Source organism: Molossus molossus, unplaced genomic scaffold (assembly GCF_014108415.1).
Source record: "Molossus molossus isolate mMolMol1 unplaced genomic scaffold, mMolMol1.p scaffold_m16_p_21, whole genome shotgun sequence".
NCBI classification, from domain to species: Eukaryota; Metazoa; Chordata; class Mammalia; order Chiroptera; family Molossidae; genus Molossus; species Molossus molossus.
In genome coordinates, this window is record NW_023425357.1 from 13,280,382 (window position 1) to 13,299,335 (window position 18,954).

The following is an 18,954-nucleotide window of genomic DNA, read 5'->3' on the forward strand; positions in this document are numbered from 1 at the left end:
AGACCTCCAGACCAATGCCGTCAAGAGGGGGGGTCCAGTGGGGCGCTTTCTACGGAGCACACCTGGGCCTTTCCTCAAGGCACCTGTCTCGACCCTCTCTCTCCTAAGCTCCAACGGCCCCCTTTGCCTCTGTAGCTAATGTTCTGGGCCCGTCTCTTCTACAGCTCACTTCTTCTACCTCTGACTTTCTAGATAAACTTTCTCTTAGAATTTGAGTTCTTGGCTCTGAATTCTTCTCGTAGCTGAACTCAAGTACCAGGGTTGCTGAACGGAGGTCCTGTCTAATTGCTCGCCCAGCGCTCACGACTGGGGAGCGATGACTTCCTCTGGCTCATGTTTACCACGCTAACAATCCTTGTGTTATAACCCAGTAATTCTCCATCTGCTAGAAGAAGGAACCTCTCCTGGGTTCCTTGAGCCCGAGTGGTTTTTGCAAAAATTCTTGAAGAGGAAGGTATGCATCAGCCATGACCACAAGGGTATTGATTATGAGCTTAACTAATCAGGAGATACCAGACGGGGCAATGAGGCATTCAAGGCTAAGGTCTAATAAATGTTAAGAAATATAAAATAAACAACTTGTACAGCTACTAACTGCTGATATCTGCTTCTGTACACGTAGCTTGCTTGCTCTGCTAAACTCTTGAATGACCCCTGCCCTATATAAGCAACCCTCCCCCTGAGCTCGGGGCTGCAGTTCTCCTCTGTGTAGGTTGGCTGCAGTCCCTGCGCAGGTAATAAAGCTCGTAATATTCAAAATTGCTTGATGTCTGAGTGAGGATGACTCTCCTGGGTTACAACACTTGTCATCGGAAGGAGAAACATTTTATGGCCCAGGTAGAAAGCTGCCACAGTAATTTCAAATATCATTAATCCAGGAAAGAAGAAAAGGTATCATTTGCAGAATCCATATGAGCACTTTTCTTGGATTATTCTTTGCAACAAGTTCTGCTGACCATAAACTTGAGATGCTAAGATCGTGATAAGTCTTATCCTGGCCAGCGTGGCTCAGTTAGTTGAAATGTCTTCCGTTATGTACACCGGGAGGTGGAGGGTTTGATTCCTGGTCAGGACACATACTGGGGCTGTGGGTTTGCTCCCTGGTCGGAGAGTACATGAGAGAGGCATCAGATCTCTCTCTCCCTTCCTCTCTCTGGTGTTAACAGCAGCTCTTGAACAACCAGGAAAGTCAAGCTTCTTTCAAGATGAAAATTCTTGTTCTGACTGCACCTTTTCATGGGAGTTCATCTAGCAATCTTCCTGAACCCCTAAAGAGTCATAAGGATGTTTAAATGTTTTCTTCTGAACTTTTAAATGAATTTTCCTCCAGTCATGGGTCCATTTGCTTATCACCCAGTTGCTTCACATCCTGCCTACACTCGCTGTCCTCACACCGTGTGCTTTGGTCACCTGTGTTTTTTTTTTCTTTCTTTTTTCTCTTTAACATTCTAAAATGTGTTTTTAAATTTATGTTTTAATATTTAAAATTTTTTCAATCATTTCCCCCTTTTCTGTTTTGTTACAGATTGCTCTCAAACATGTTATGATTAATGGTTGTGAAGTCCATATTTATTAAGGACTCAGTTGGTTATCAAGGGCATATGGTAAAGATCTGTATTGTGTTTGCATGTCTTTACTGGTGCCTTTCTTTTTTATATGATCGGTTTAATTTTTTTCAGCAGGAGAAAAAGAATAAAGTTACAAGATTCTTTGAATATTTTCACAATGTTAAAACTAAAACTGAGGTCTAGGCTACGAGCGTAAGTAAATGTAGAACACAAAAGGGTCACATAAGATTTTCTCTTTTAAAGATACAAGAATTTGAGCTTTCTTTCCCTTTAACAAACTTCACAGAACAGATGCTGCAGGGAAACACCTCCCCCCCACACACACCTCATCGTCCGGAAATGAACACGGCAGCAAGCCCTGTGCAGTGAGTGGGTTTCTCTGAGAGCCTGCTTCCGGTTGCTGTCTTCAAGCAGCAGGCAGTGGGGCCTGAGGAGGGCAGAAGGGCTCATGGGTGGCCTCTTTGGGATCACTGAGGATGGCCAGGGTCATGCTGGAAGTGGCAGAGTCTGTGGGTGGCAGCTTCGCAGGTGCTCCCAGCACTTCTAGTGATTCCTGTTTATTTATTTTATCTATTTTTTTTTAAAGGAAGGGAGAGAGAGATAGAAACATCAATGTAAGAAACATCCATGGGCTGCCTCCTGCATGCCCCCCACTGGGGATCAAGCCTGCAACCTGGGCATGTGTCCTGACCAGGAATTGAACCGGGAACTCTTAGTCCATGGGACTATGCTCAATCCATTGAGCTCACCAGCTGGGCTGATCTTTGTAAAAACTCCCAGTATAGAAATCTAGCGGCAGAGGCCAGTTCTGGGCCCCAGCCCCAGCTGCTGCGCTGTGATTAGCCTTATCTGATCAGTTGCCAGATCCCTGTACTTGGCAGGTGGTGAACCAGAGCCAGTAGGGTCCTGGTGCACCTGGCTGCTTCTCCTGACCATGGGGTCCTGTGTGGAAAGGTGGTTCTCCTGCGTATGCTCGTCTTGAGTGGAGCTAAATTTCAAAGTGAGGTTATTGGGACTTTTCTCATGTGATGATTTTTTTTTTTTATAACAAGTCAGTTACAAATTTTTGTGAGATTTTCATAAGAATCTTCTCCCCACCCCCATTTCTAGCTTTGTGGGAGAGCGAGGCTACCACCCAGCCACCCCACGCCAATCTCAGCAGCCTCCTGTGGGCCGTGGGGGAGGCTGAGGGGCAGGTGCTGGCAGACGGGCAGCTCTAGCTGAGCTCCCAGCCAGTGTTCCGGGCCAGGCAGCTGGAGGCAGCTGCACCGCCAGGCATCCCCTCCTCCCCCCCTTCCACTTCTGAAGAAGAGGGACAGACTTCTGAGTCCTCGGGGGCTTGTGCCTCCCCCAAGTGCGAATGGTATGCTTTTTTTTTTTTTAAAGGAGGACTAAGACGCACATAAAATTTTTTAAAAAAATATTTCATATATATTTTCAATCCTCACCTGAGAATATTGTTCTGTTTATTATCAGATAAAATGGAAGGGAGAGAGAGAGAAACATCGATGTGAGAGGGACACATCGACTGGTTGCCTCCTGCACGATCCTGACCAGGGCAGGGGACGATCCACACCCAAAGTACATGCCCTTGGCCAGAATCAAACCTGTGACCCATTGGTCCGTGGGCCGAAACTCTACCGCTGAGCCAAACCAGCCAGGGCATATTTCATGTATGTGTGTGTGTGTGTATTTTTTTTAATTCTTCAACTGAGGATATTTTTCTACTTTTTATCATACAGAGTGGGAGAGAGAGAAACAGAGAGAGAAAGGGAGAGAGAGAAACATCAATGCTTCCACATGACCTGACCAGGGCCAGGGACAAACCTCAACCAAAGTACATGCCCTTGACCGGAATTGAACCCGTTACTCCTCAATCCGTGGGTCAACACTCTAACCGCTGAGCCAAACTGTCTGGGGCCCTATTTAATATTTTTCACATTTTTGGTGGGGAGGTATGTTCTTGTGCCCTTCAAGGTAAAATAGTGGCCACCCTTCCATGGACTCCCTAAATCCAGTGTTTGGTTTCAGGATTAAGGGCACTCCTCTGAGTCTTCAAGGATCTGATTCTTTTATTTTATTTTTTTTTAATTCAGATAGAGTGGGAGGGAGAGAGAGAGAGAGAAGCATCGACGTGAAAGGGACACATTGAGTGGCTGCCACCCGCACGACCAACCAGGGCCGGGGACAAACTGCAACCGAGGTACATGCCCTTAGCGGGAACCGAACCCAGGGCTCTCCGGACCGCAGGCCGACGCTCTAACCGCTGAGCCAAACCGGCCAGGGCAAGGATCTGCTTCTTTCTTCCAAATAGACATCCCAGTTCTGAAGACCACACCCAGGTCTGGAAGAAGGTTTCCTCTTTGTCCCCAACTTCCCCCTCCTGCTGCAGTGACCATCTCCTCCTAGGATGGCCCCCATTCCCACCCCTTTTCCAATCTGGAGTCCTCAGCTGCTCCCCTCCCTAGTTCTCCCCATATCCTTCACCCTAAACCAGGACTGACACTTCAGCCTTTGTTCTGTGGAGACCACAGCCTAAGGCAACAAAGTCTCAAGGAAGAGTCAGGCAGCAAAGATTTTACATGCCCTGCCTTACTGATAGGTGGCCCTGGAAAGAGCGGGGATATGCTAAAATCTACAGGTGTGTGTGTGTGTGTGGGGGGGGGTTTCTCCAAACTTAACAGGACATATCGCAATAACTGGAAATCAATATGAAAAATGATCACTTGCACTTACAGGCAACTGGGAGGGGGTCCTGGGCTGGAGATGCCAAGGGGTGGGGGTTCACGAGTTAGGGGTCTGGGTGTTTTAGTGAAGAAGCCTGGTGGTCTATGAGCACAGTGTAGTGAACCTTGTGGGTACCTCCTGGGCCCTCCCTTCTTAGAAAGACCTCTGAGCTCTGCCACAGAGACCCTTAGAAAACTCCAGTCACACTTCTGACTATCCTGGGTCCTAGTGGGCAACCTCAAGTTCAGCCAGCAGATGGAGCTGTTGATGTCCAGACAGGATGATAGGCTGATAGAGAAAAAAGAGCCCAGAGGGCAGAGTGAAAGAATTCATGGGGCAGAGAAACCTCCCAAAGGACACCCGAGGGCCTCATTGTAGTGACTGGCAGCCACGAATCCTGGACCTGTCCTTTGTTAAAGTATTGTCAGCACCTCCACAGGTGACTGAGAGAGAGATGAGCTCCATGGTGGGGACAAGTCTGGAAACGGGGACTGATCTGTGCACGGTCTGTTTAATACTGAGCTGTGGAACCCGCCTTGGTTTAGCACCCAGCCCTTTCGGGAAAACCATGCTATGATGGGCAGGCTTAGAGGACAAAGGAAGAGCACATGAGCCTGCAGAGGTCCTTTATGTCGGATGAACTAGATATGAGCAAACAGCCCTGACCCCTGAAGAGGACCCTGCCTTCAGTTTACCGCAGGCATCTAAGGTCCTGGGTGCCCAACCCTCACTCACCCCTGTCCTCACTCCCTTGGGCTCAGCAAGCCCCAAAGACAAACTGCCTCTATCCTCTTCCACCAGACGCCCCAACACTCACTGCCAGGCTGCTCCCCAACCTCCACTCTGGGCCTCCTTCAGGTGCACTTACTCCCACTTGCAGCCAGGGACCACAGGTACGGGGAGAGGGCACTTTGCATTTCTATGACGCTTCCCAGAGGAGCTGAAAGTGCAGGGTTAGGATTCGCCTTGGAACAGGAGCAGCACCAGTGTGACCTTGGTCAGAGCTGAACTTTTAAAACAGAGAAACGTCTGTGACAAAAATAAATAAATTAATTAATTAATAAAAAACAAACAAACAAAAACCTTGTCCCTCAAGCTGGAAACCGTGATCCTTAGACTCCTGACCGCCTGAGCTCACCGCAACATCAGCCACCTGCAGTTGCCACACTGGGCCCAAGCTGCAGCCTAGTACCCTCCTCAGATAGGACACCATGCCCTGGCTTCCTTCCTCCTTAGAGTCTCCTACCACCCCATCTACAGCCTTCAGCAGCCTGCCTCTCCTAAAGCCTTTAGCTGCTTGAGTCTAACTGAAACCCTCTCACCTGTCCTTTCTCTCTAAACTCCGGGTCCCACAGTGCCACCTCCCCTCTCACCCTGGGCCTTTCTCTGGCACCTCTCCCAATTTGGCAGTAGCCCATTGCCCTGGGTCCACCAAAGCATAAAGGCCATGGGCTCATGAGTCTGCATTCATAAGTGCCTGACTGTTTTACTGGCTACCTCTGTTTAGGGTCACACTCCTTCTTGCCAGTCAGGTTCCCACCAGACCCCTATTTTGTTTTCTTTCCCCTCTTTTTGGGGGGTTGTGTGTTATTATGCCTTCTCAGGTAAAGAAGTACCCAACCCACCATGGACTCCCTAAATCCAGTGTTTGGTTTCAGGATTAAGGGCCCTCCTCTGAGTCTTCAAGGATCTGATTCTTTCTTCCTGCTTCTCAAGACCACACCCAGGTCTCGAAGAAGGTTTCCCTCTCTGTCCTCAGTTACCTCCTCCTCCTGCAGTGACTGTCTCCTCCTAGGATGGCCCCCATTTTCACCCCGTGCCATTCGGAGTCCTCAGCTTCTCCTGAATAACAGCTCCCCTCCCTAGTTCTTTCCATGTTCTTCACACTGAACCAGGACTGACACTTCAGCCTTTGTTCTGTGGAGACCCACAGCCTGAGGCAGCAAAGTCTCAGGGAAGAGTCAGCCAGCAAAGATTTTACAGACCCTGCCCCAGTGTTAGGTGGTCCTGGAAAGAATAGGGGTTTGGAGCGGTTAGAGCGTCGGCCTGCGGTCCAGAGAGACCCGGGTTCAGTTCCCGCTGAGGGCACGTACCTCGGTTGCAGTTTGTCCCCGGCCCTGGTTGGTTGTGCGGGTGGCGACCACTCAATGTGTCCCTTTCACATCGATGTTTCTCTCTCTCTCTGTTCCTCTCTCTCCCTCCCACTCTACCTGAACAAAATATGGAAAAATGTCCTCGGGTGAGGATAAAGGAAAAAAAAAGTGGATATAGCCCTGGCCGGTTTGGCTCAGCGGTTAGAGCATCGGCCTGCGGTCCAGAGAGACCCAGGTTCCGTTCTGGCTAAGGGCATGCACCTCGGTTGCAGTTTGTCTCCGGCCCTGGTCGGTCGTGCGGGTGGCAGCCACTCGATGTATTCCTTTCACATCGATGCTTCTCTCTCTCTCTCTCTGTTCCTCTCTCTCCCTCCCCACTCTATCTGAACAAAATATGGAAAAATGTCCTCGGGTGATGATGATAAAAAATAAAAATAAAAAAAAAAATAAACAAGTAAATAACTTGCCTGAGGCCATGCATCCTATTAATATCATTAATTGACTGTGACCTGCTGAATGCCCTACCCGAGTCATACTGCCACCGAGAGGCCTGGTAGCTATAATCAAGGTGCCAGCCTAAAGCACACTCAAGGACATTGATGGACCCCAGCCTGTTGCTCCCTGAGGCTATCATAAAAAAAAAAAAAAAAAAAGAATAGGGGTTTGCTCAAATCTAAAGGTGGGGGGAGGGCTATCTCTAAACTTCACAGGGTATACTGCAATGACTGGAAATCAAGGTGGAATATGTTCATTTGCACTTACAGGCAACCAGGAGGGGGCCCTGGGCTGGATAGGCCAAGGAGTGGGGGTCACGAGTTAGGTGCCTGGGAGTCCTACTGAACAAGCTGAAGGTCTATGAGCACAGTGTAGTGAGCCTTGTAGGTCCCTCCTGTGTCCTCTCTTCTTAGGAAGATCTCTGAACTGTGCCACAGAGACCCTTAAGGAACTCCAGGGTCACACAGAGATTCCACTTTTGTCTGTTCACAGTTCTTGGGGGCGGCCTCAAGCAGATGGGACTGTAGATGCCCAGACAGGATGATAGGTTTGAGTGGTAAGGAGCAGAGGGGGACTAGGAGAGGACCTCAGCAAGGACTCCAGCACAGGACAGGGGGGACAGATTTGGAGTAGAAACTAGGGAGCTGTGACTGTGGAGGGGAGCACAGCAAGGAAGGAAGGGGCACCAGTCTCATTACAGACAGGCCCTTTGTCCCCTGAACCTCCATGTGCAGCTGGAACCAGCCACCATTGTCAAATGCTGGGATACCTTGTGAGCACAGTTCACCTAAGACCTTCTGGAATCTAGCCTCTCAGTCCCTAGAGATAATTGAGCCTGATCAGTATTCCACCTGCTTTTCAGAAAGTGTTTCTCATCCCCAAAGCCCAGGCCACATGTAGGTCCTTTCAATGCATTTAGGAAGTTGTTGGTGTTGGGACGTGAGGGCCCTTGATTCTATGGGGACAGCTGTCAGAGGCACAGACTGCAAGCTGGTCCCCACAACACCATCCAGTTACCCCTCCTTCCTCTGGAGGAGACTCCTGACACCTGGAATTGCTTTGGAAATGAAAAGAAACGTGTCTCTCTGGTTGTGTTAGCTTGAAAGTTCAAAAGGTTTCTGATTGTATTGTTGTGTTGGTTTAACTAATTTAAAGGATTCGTAATCTTAACTTTTTTAGTGTATGGGTTGAAGTGGTTTTCCTATATTATCTAGCAAGCAACTGCTATGTGCTTATTGGTGTAAAATGTAGAAAAATGTTTTAACAATGTTCCTCTGATGAAAGATTTTTGGGACTATTATATTTCTCAGGTATCTTTGGATGAATAGAAAACAGGTCAGTTCTGTTTTCAAATCTAATGGGGAAAAAATTTCCTGATTATGGTTTTATGGGGAAAACATGCCCTGATCATGGTGTATTGGATCCAAACAATGATCTATGTCAAGTGATGAGGCCCTTATGTTTAAAATTCTGCCCTGGCCGGTTTGGCTCAGCGGTTAGAGCGTCGGCCTGCGGTACAGAGAGACCCAGGTTCGGTTCCCGCTAAGGGCACGTACCTCGGTTGCAGTTTGTCCCCGGCCCTGGTTGGTCGTGCGGGTGGCAGCCACTCGATGTGTCCCTTCACATCGATATTTCTCTCTCTCGCTCATCCTCTCTCTCCCTCCCGCTCTATCTGAACAAAATAAATGGAAAAGTCCTCGGGTGAGGATAAAAAAAATAAAATAAAATAAAATATGTTTTTAAAAAAAATAAAAATAAAATTCTGTGTTGTGCAATTTGTAATAATGGGGACATTCTCTTAGAATAACATTTAGGAATTCATCAAGACCAGGAAATAAGTATTGAAAAAAGATTTAAAGTTAATCCAAAGACCCTCTTACATGTTTGCCAATTGTTCAAATAATATCTTTATAGCAAAATATAAAATAAAATACCATCAGGTATATATATTAAAATATATACATTTATATAAATATGTATGTGTGTGTATACACACACACACACACACATATATATATATATATATAGAGGGAGAGAGAGAGAGAGAGAGAGAGAGAGAGAAACTGCCTTCTCCAGCTTCCCTCTCTGGCCCCGATGCAATGTATCAGGTGAGCTCCCTTGAGGTGCCAGGTCTCTGACTCAATCTACATTTGTTCCTGACACTGACCTTTTCAAAGAGTTTCCAGCTGATATTCTGTTGAAGATGCTTTGGTTCGGGCTTGCTACTATTTCTTGATGAACTGATGTGTTTCTATACTTTGGGCAGAAATGCCACTGAAATGATGCTGTGTAATCTCTATCACATCAAGAGAAACATAACATGTATTTATTTCATTATGAGTATATTGATGATATAGGCCAGGTACCTGGACTTTACGTGTAATGAACAAGATGTTTGTATTACTTGCTTAACAAGAACTAGGCATTGGAATGTATTTTGTGGGGGTGGGTGCCAGGGGAGGTTAGATACTGTGCTATGTGAAAATCTGATCCTCCTCAAACTTTCAGCCACTGGGCGACATCCACTGATGTTCAAAACTAAATCAGGTATCACTATGATTGTTGTGAGACGGTGATTCTCTAATTACAACCGTTCTTTATTTATCAGTTAGCACGTCACAGGAGAATTCTGTGTTCTCTTCAATCTGTTTGTGTGTCCTGTCTATAGAGGCTTGTTGATTGACAAAGTAGACTGCATGTCTTGTTGTACAGTACATATATGGAAAGCTATTTTTGTGTTTAATCCTCACCCAAGGACATACATTATCTTCAGAACAGAGTGGGAGAGAGAGAGAGAGAAAGAGCAAGAAGGAAACATCAATGTGAGAGAGACTGAGAGAGACACATCCACCAGCCGCCACTTGGCTGCCACCTGACTCCCACCCCCAGGGCCAGAGAGAAACCTGCAACCGCGGTATATGCCCCTGGGCTGGAACCCGGGACTCTTTGGTATGTGGGCTACGCGGATGCTCTAACTGCTGAGCCAAACAGCATAGGGCAAGAAGTCTTTGATTTCATTCCTCTTCAAATGTTAAAACGCCTTCAAATGGCCCTGTGGGATAAAAAGGAGCAGTAGGCACCCTACCAGAGTGTTTGTTAAATGCATCAAGAATTATGTCAGCTGACTCCCTCTTACATTTTAAAAAATGTCAGGAGTCCTGACCGGTATGGCTCAGCGGTTGGAGCGCCTGCCTGTAGACCAGGGAGCCTGGGGTTTGGCTCCCGCTAAGGGCACGTACCACACAAATGAAATAAAAAATCTTTAGAAAACTTTATTGGGTCAACTGTCTAAAATTCACATCTATTTCTTTTACAGACATATAAAGTAGGTTTCCAGCTTTATTAAATTCCAGCTACCTCCCAAACACTGGCACAGGCGGCCGCTATTACCCTGCCCCAAATCTTCCCTGTGTCAGGTCCCGGGCTACCTGAGACCAGCTTGACAGCGCGGCACCGACTAGGGATTTCAAGTTAAACAGGATTCAACTGCTGGCGCTTTACCGTCCTGGTGCCGGCCCAGGAAATCTCCTGGGAACCAAGATGATGAACTAAAGCACATCCGCTATGGCTTAACCCCGCCCTTGCATTTATTACTGTGCCACCTCAAGCACATTTCGCACTGATCCCAGGTTTCGATGGTGACAGTGCCTCCCCTTCCCAGGGCATTTCTGAGAACGGGAAACGACTTTACTGCCTTGTTTCGTTAACTCATTTCTTCGTTGTTTTATTGAGATTTTCTACTTTTATTATTGTTTTACTGTATCGCATTGTATTCTCCGTGTCGCTATTGAATCTCCTGCATATACGTTAAGGTTTTACCGTTTCTGAGTCTGAGGCAGATACCGTGATGATTTCCAAAGATCGGATTATTTCATTGAGAAACTGCATTATCACGCACTTTCTAGTGCCTCTCCTGGCGATAGTTCTCATGGATAAGTTGATGCTAATTTTGCCAGAGGAATTAGTAACGTATCTCAACGATGAGCCCACGACTTACACAAAACGAATGATTAAGACCTACATAAAAGGGATGTTTACAAATGCAACTGAATGTGTTCTTGCGTTTCTAATGGGAACGATTACAGCTGATATATCCATGAAGTTTTCCAAGGATCTGATAATTTCATTTATAAAACAGCAGACCGTGCAGTTTCTGGTAATTTTCCTGCGGCCGTTTCTTATGCATATGATGATGCTGATATTGCCAGAGGAGTTAATAATGTATCTCAACGATGAGTCAATGACATCGACCAAAAGGATGCGTATGAAATATATCAAGGAGATATGTACGACATACATGGATCGCATGTGTACCTGCGTGATTGAACGTGTTCTTATGTTTGTAATGAGACTTATCGCTGTTGCTACGGAAAAAGCCTTTATTGTTAACATTTTTAAAAAGATCAGATATTTCTTTAAGAAGAAGGAGCTTTGTGAACCAAGCTGTGCCTATGTTGTTTAAAAAATTAAATACCTATAATTGATAAATTTTAATTTCCACACCTATAATTGATGAATTGTAATTTTCATATCTATAATTGATGAATTGTAATTTTCTAACTTATAATTGTGGAACTGTAATTTCCATACCTACAATTGATGAATTGTCATTTCCTTTCTTCACAGTACTCATCAGAAACATCATCATACATTGAAACAATCTGTAATTGAACAATTACTTCTCTAACGATTTACTTACATACCATCCTGTAGTTTTGGGCGCAAGAGGAACATAAAAGATGAAATAAATTTCTTTCAACCTATGAAGTGTACGACCTTTTCCTGTGATGAGATATGTGTGATGAAATAAATTTCTTTCAACCTAGTGGAGTGTGTGACCTTCTCCTGTGGTGAGCTCTGTGTGATTTTTTTTTTTTTTTTTTTTTTTTTTTTATCCTCACCCGAGGATATTTTTCCATTTTTTGTACAGATAGAGTGGGAGGGAGAGAGAGAGAGAGAAACATCGACGTGAAGGGACACATCGAGTGGCTGCCACCCGCACGACCAACCAGGGCCGGGGACAAACTGCAACCGAAGTACGTGCCCTTAGCGGGAACCGAACCCGGGTCTCTCCGGACCGCAGGCCGACGCTTTAACCGCTGAGCCAAACTGGCCAGGGCTGAAATAAATTTCTTTCAACCTAGTGGAGTGTGTGACCTTCTCCTGTGGTGAGCTCTGTGTGATGTCCTGCCCTGGGCTGGGTGGAGAGAGCCCTGGGGATGCAGAGGGGGCTGAGGGGGGATCTCTGTTGGGGAGAACAGCTGCCTGCCCAGGCCCTGGAGTGTGGGTAGGGTTTTCAGGAGTGCTAAGGTGGGCGGGGCCCACAAAACGGTGGCTAAAATGGTGGAGTTAGGAGTCCTGAGTGGCTTTGCTGACCACCTGCCTCATAGGGGAATCTGTAGGAAGGCTGAGTCTGCATCCATTGTGAGTGGTTGGAGGAGATAATCCCTGACCTGAGGGAAGGACGTGGAGAGGGAGCAGAGTAGAAAGGAGAGCCCAGAGGGTACAGTGAAGGAATGTATAGGGCACAAAGAGACCTCCCAAGGGACACCCCAGGGCATCATTTTAGTCACTGGCACCCAGGAAGCCCGGATCTGTCCCTTCTTGAAGTATGATCAGCATCTTCACATGTGGCTGGAAGAGCCATGAGCTCCATGGTCCTGGTGGGGGCAAGTGTGAAAACCTGGACTGATCTGTGCATGTCCTGTTCAATTCAGAGCTGTGGAACCCTCCTTGGTTAAGCATCAGCCCTTTTGGGAAAACCATGCTATGATGGGCAGGCTTAGAGGACAAGGGAAGAGCACATGAGCCTGCAGAGGTTTTTTATGTCAGATGAACGGGATATGAGCAAATAGCCCTGGCCCCTGCCTCCAGTTTACCCCAGGCACCTAAGGTCCTGGGTGCCCAACCCTCACTCAGCCCTGTCCTCATTCCCCTGGGCTCAGCAAACCTCAAAGACACCTGCCTCTATCCCCTTCCACCAGAGACTCCAACACTCACTGCCAGGCTGCTCCCCAGCCTGCACTCTGGGCCTCCTTTGGACGCACTTATTCCCAATTCCAGCCTAGGGATCCGAGGTCTGGGGTACTGGGGAGGTGGCATTTTGCATTACTATGGCGCTTCCCAGGAAAGTGGAAAGTGCAGGGTTAGGTTCCGCCTTGGGGAAGGAGCAGCACCAGTCTGACCTTTGTCAGAGCTGAACCCTTAAAACCTTGGCCTCAGTCTAGGAACTGGTCACCATGGACTCTTCCCCAGGCGCCCCCTGCAACATCAGCCACAGCTTTTACCACCCTGCGCCCAGGCTGCAGCTCTGTAACCCGCAGTGGATCCTACACCAAGCCCTGGCTTCCTTCCTTGTTTGAGTCTCCTCGCTCCCTAAATAAAACCTTTAGCCTGCCTTTTTTTTTTTTTTTTTGTTACCTTAACTTTGACTTTTCAAAATAATTTAGTCCCATTTTCTACAGCCTTTAGTCCGATTGTCTACAGCCTTTAGTCTGACTTTTTCAGAGAATTTTTATTAGAAGTTTTTTTTTATCTTCAGGGGTTCTTTTTATTATAAATTACAGTATCAAAATATATAAATCTGTTTAAGAACTAAAAATGCAGGTTTTGGAAGGGCCAGTAGAAGGCATCAACCATTTTGCAGGCAGCTTCTCCCTGCGGTGCGGGTCGGGGCTCGCACAGGCTGGTGTCCAGGGTGTCAGTCTACATAACTCGGGGCAGGTCTGAGGGCAGCTGTGTTGAGTTTTCCTCCGTGACTTCATCGCCCGCTGTCTGCGCCTGTACACGCGCGTTTCAGTCTCCTGGAACGAAGCCTTCCGGACACGCGGAGGGCACTCCCAGGGTGTTGTAGCAGTTGTCAGTTTTTCTCAGACACACTCTTTCTGGCAGTGAGCACGCATCTACATCTGCACACTGGCCGCTCTCTTTCGTGTGGCCAGGGATGCAGTCTTTGCAGTGTCCCGGGCCCTTCCCCGTGCACCCCACTCGTGCAGAATAACGTTCTCCGCCCTGGGGCGCCACTGGGGCTCCCGCAGTACTGCTGGGCGCTGCGGGGAAAGTCGCCGCCGCACACTCCTGCACATCCATGCGCGCCGTCCTCCTGCCCCAGCCCAGTCCCCACTAGGGGCTGTGTGTGTTGGTTGGGCCCGTGTACATCTTGCAGGACTCATGGCAGGCTGTGCACACGATGTGCATGTCTTTCCCCAGCGAGCTGGAGTAGCCGTCCGTGCAGTCGGTGCACAGGGTCCCACGGTGCCCCAGGTGGCGCTGGCAGGACCAGTAGCTCTGTCTGGTGCCATCTGGCCTGCAGTGGCCCTTCCCACTGCAGAGCCTCTCAGACCCGCCCTGGCATTCAGCAGTCTGGCCCTTAAGTTCCCGGAGAACAGCTCACTTGCAGCCTTGTCACACAGAACCATCCAGTAAGGCAGGGTCCTCCTTCAGCCGCACCGCCGGCCCCGCTGCTCCTCTCGCTCCCCCGCCAGGCCGAGTCGCTGCTCCCGCACAGGCTGCCCGCGGTCTCCAGGAGGCCGAGCTCAGAGCTCCGACCTGGACGGCGACTCCCCCCAGGCCGCGTCCCCACTGCCCAAGTTCTTCTTCGCCGTGTCCGCCACTGTCTAGTTGAACTTGTCCACCAGCTCCGGGGCAGCGCTTGCGGGACGCGGGCAGCAGCAGCAGCAGCCCCAGCGAGGCCGGGCCGGCGGGCGCGTGGCGGGCCGAGCGGGCACTGCCTGAGGTCGGGTAGGGGGCGCCGAGCGCTCGGGGCTCCCGCCTCACCGGCTCCTCCACAGCCTTTAGTCTGACTTTTCTCCAGACTTTATCCCGATTTCTACAGACTTTTTCTGATTTGTACATATTTTAGTCCGATTTTTCTACAAGCCTTAGCTCTCATTTCCTAATGTCCTTAGCCCGCCGTCCATACAGCCTTTAAAACACCTTTTCTGCACCCTTTAGCCCGCATCTCCCTCAAACACTGTCACTGCTCCTTTCTCTTAGGCTCCTGGTCCCACAGTGCCCCTACTCTCCCCTCTCAGGCTGGGTCTTTTCTGGCACCATCCCAAGTTCGCAGTAGCCCCTTCCCCTGGGGCCACCAAGTCCTACAGGGCCATGGGCTCCTAAACCTCTATTCATAAGTGCCCAGTACTTCTCTGGCTACCTCTGTTTAAGGTGACGCTCTTTCCTCTCAGTTAGGCCCCCACCCCGACCCCTATTTTCTTTTCTACCCCCCATTGTTAGTGTGTTTTTGTGCCCTCCCATGTAAAGTGCCCACCCTACCATGGACTCCCTAAATCGCATGCTTGGCTTCAGGACTAAGGGCACTCCTCGGAGTCTTCAGGAATCTTATTCTGTCTTCCCAAAAGACATCTTGTTTCTCATGCCCAGGTCTGGAAGAATGTTTTCCTCTTTGTTCCCAAGTCCCTCCTCCAGGGTCAGTGACTCTGTCCTCCTGTGGTGGCCTCCACCCTCACCCCTTGCCCAATTTGGAGTCTTCAGCTTCCCCTGAACACCTGCTCCCTCCCTAGTTCTCCCACTAGTCTTCACTCCACACTTCCACCTTTGTTCTGAAGAGACCCACAGCCTGAAGCAGCAAAGCCTCAGGGAAGAGTCAGCCAGCAAAGATTTTACAGGTCCTGCCCCAGTGTTAGGTGGCCCTGGAAAGAGTAAGGGTTTGCTAGAATTTGGGGGCGGTGGGGTGGAGGGATGTCTTCTAACTTCACAGGGCATATTGCAAGGAGGAAAATCAAGGTGGGAAATGTTCACTTGCACTTTCAGGCACCCAAGAGGGGGTCCTGGGCTGGAGATGCCACACACTGTGTGTTGGTGGTCACAAGTTTGGGGCTTGGCTGTCCCAGTGAAGAAGCCTGATGGTCTATGAGCACAGTGTAGTGAGCCTTGTAGGTTCCTCCTGGGCCCTCCCTTCTTAAGTGGACGTCTGAACTGTGCCACAGAGACCCTTAAGGAACTCAGACTCACCTCCCCCCCCCCCGCCCCCCACTTCTGTCTGTTCTCTTAGTGGGAATGCTCCAGGTCAGCCAGAAGATGGGGCTGTTGATGCCCAGACAGGATGATAGGTTGGGGTGGAAAGGAGCAGAGGGAGACTAGGAGAGGTCCTCAGCAAGGACCCCAGCAGAGGACAGGGAGGGCAGGGTTTGCAGAGGAGACTAAGGAGCTGTGACTGTGGAGGGGAGCACAGCAGGGAAGGGTGGGGCACCAGTCTCATTACAGACACGCCCTTTGTCCCCTGAACCTCCATGTGCAGCTGAAACCAGCCACCACTGTCAAATGGTGGGATACCTTTTGAGCACAGTTCACCTAAGACCTCCTGGAATCTAACTTTTCAGTCCCTAGAGATAAATGAGCCTGATCAGTATCCCACCTGCTTTTCAGAGAGTGTTTCTCAGCCCCAAAGCCCAGGCCACATGTAGGTCCTTTCAATGCATTTAGGAAGTTGTTGGTGTTGGGATTTGAGGGCCCTTGATTCTATGGGGACAGCTGTCAGAGGCACAGACTGCAAGCTGGTCCCCACAACCCCATCCAGTTACCCCTCCTTCCTCTGGAGGAGACTCCCGACACCTGGAATTGCTTTGAAAATAAAAAGAAATTTGTTTCTCTGGTCTTTTTCAAAAAGTGTCTTTTGCAATTTCAAAAGGTTTCTGATTGTATTGTTGTGTTGGTTGAACTAATTTAAAGGATTCGTAATGTTAACTTTTTTAGTGTATGGGTTGAAGTGGTTTTCTTATATTATCTAGCAAGCAACTGCTATGTTCTTGTTGGTGTAAAATGTAGAAAAATGTTTTAACAATGTCTTTCTGATGAAAGATTTTTGGGACTATTATATTTCTCAGGTATCTTTGGATGAATAGAAAACAGGTCAGTTCTGTTTTAAAATTTTATGTGGCGAATATTCCCTGATTATGGTCTTATGGGGGAAATAAATTTCCTGACTACGGTGTATTGGATCCAAATAATGATCTGTGCCAAGTGATGAGGCCCTTATGTTTAAAATTCTGTGTTGTGCTATTTGTAATAATGGGGACATTCTCTTAGAATAACCCTTAGGAATTAATCAATTCCAGGAAATCAACATTGAAAGAAGATTGAAAGGTAATCCAAAGACCCTCTTACATGTTTGCCAATTTTTCAAATAATATCTTTATAGGAGAAATAAAATACCATCATATATCTATCAAATAAATATATACATTTATATAAGTGTGTGTGTATTTGTGTGCATATATATATATATATATATAGAGAGAGAGAGAGAGAGAGAGAGAGAGACTGCCTTCTCCAGCTTCCCTCCCTGGCCCAGGATGCAATGTAGCAGGTGAGCTCCCTTGAGGTGCCAGGTCTCTGGAGTCAGTCTGTTTTTGTTCCTGACACTGACATTTTCAGTGAGGTTCCAGCTGATATTTTGTTGAAGATGCTTTCGTTTGGGCTTGCTGTTATTTTTTGGTGAATTGATGTGTTTATGTACTGTGGGCAGAAATGCCACTGAAATGATGCCGTGTAATCTCTATCACATCAAGAGAGACATAACATGTATTTATTTGATTATGACTATATTGATGACATAGGCCAGGTATCTGCACGCTTTGTGTAATGAACAAGATATTTGTATTTCTTGCTTAACAAGAGCTAGGCATTGATACATATTTTGTGGGGGTGGGGAGAGGGGAGGTTAGACACTGTGCTATGTGAAAATCCTGATCCTCCTCAAACTTTCAGCCAATGGGTGACATCCACTGATGTTCAAAACTAAATCAGGTATCACTATGATTGTTGTGAGACTGTGATTCTCTAAATACAACCGTTCTTCTCTATTTATTAGTTGGCATGTCACAGGAGAATTCTGTGTTCTCTTCAATCTGTTTGTGTGTCTATGTTTATAGAGGCTTGTTGATTGACAAAGCAGACTGCATGTCTTGTTGTACAATACATATAAGGAAGACTTTTTAAATTTTTGATTCTCACCCAAGGACATACATTATCTTCAGAACAGAGTGGGAGAGAGAGAGAGAGAGATAGAAAATGAAGGAAACATCAATGTGAGAGAGACTAAGAAAGACACATCCACCAGCCGCCACTTGGCTGCCACCTGACTCCCACCAACAGGGCTGGGGAGAAACCTGCAACGGAGGTATATGCCCCTTGGCTGGAACCCGGGACTCTTTGGTATGTGGGCTACGCTGATGCTCTAACTGCTGAGCCAAACAAGGCAGGACAGGAAGTCTTTGTTTTCATTCCTCTTCAAATGTTAAAACACCTTCAAATGGCCCTGCGGGATAAAAAGGAGCAGTGGGCACCCTACCGGAGTGTTTGTTAAATGTATCAAGAATTATGCCAGCTGACTCCCTCTTCCATTTTTTTTTTTTTTTAATCCTCACCCGAGGATATTTTTCCATTTTTTTTGTACAGATAGAATGGGAGGGAGAGAGAGGAAGGGAGAGAGAGAGAGAAACATCGACGTGAAGGGACACATCAAGCGGCTGCCACCCGCACCACCAACCAGGGCCGGGGACAAACTGCAACCGAAGTACATGCCCTTAGCGGGAACTGAACCCGGGTCTCTCCGGACCGCAGGCCGACACTCTAATCGCCGAGCCAACTGGCCAGGGCTCCCTTTTCCATTTTAAAAAATGTCAGGAGTCCTGACCGGTATGGCTCAGCGGTTGGAGCGCCTGCCTGTAGACCAGGGAGCCTGGGGTTTGGCTCCCGCTAAGGGCACGTACCAAACAAATGAAATAAAAAATCTTTAGAAAACTTTATTGTGTCAACTCTCTAAAATACACATCTATTTCTTTTACAGACAGATAAAGTAGGTTTCCAGCTTTATTAAATTCCAGCTACCTCCCAAACACTGGCACAGGCGGCCGCTATTACCCTGCCCCAAATCTTCCCTGTGTCAGGTCCGGGGCTACCTGAGACCAGCTTGACAGCGCGGCACCGACTAGGGATTTCAAGTTAAACAGGATTCAACTGCTAGCGCTTTACCGTCCTGGTGCCGGCCCAGGAAATCACGTGAGCACCAAGATGATGAACTAAAGCACATCCGCTATGGCTTAACCCCG

At 47.9% G+C, this 18,954-nt stretch overlaps 1 pseudogene; it reads right to left on the bottom strand.

Moving 5' to 3' along the window:
• Positions 1-13,977: 13,977 nt before the first annotated feature.
• The window catches only part of LOC118638919, a 139,278-nt pseudogene continuing 134,301 nt past the window's right edge, over positions 13,978-18,954 (bottom strand).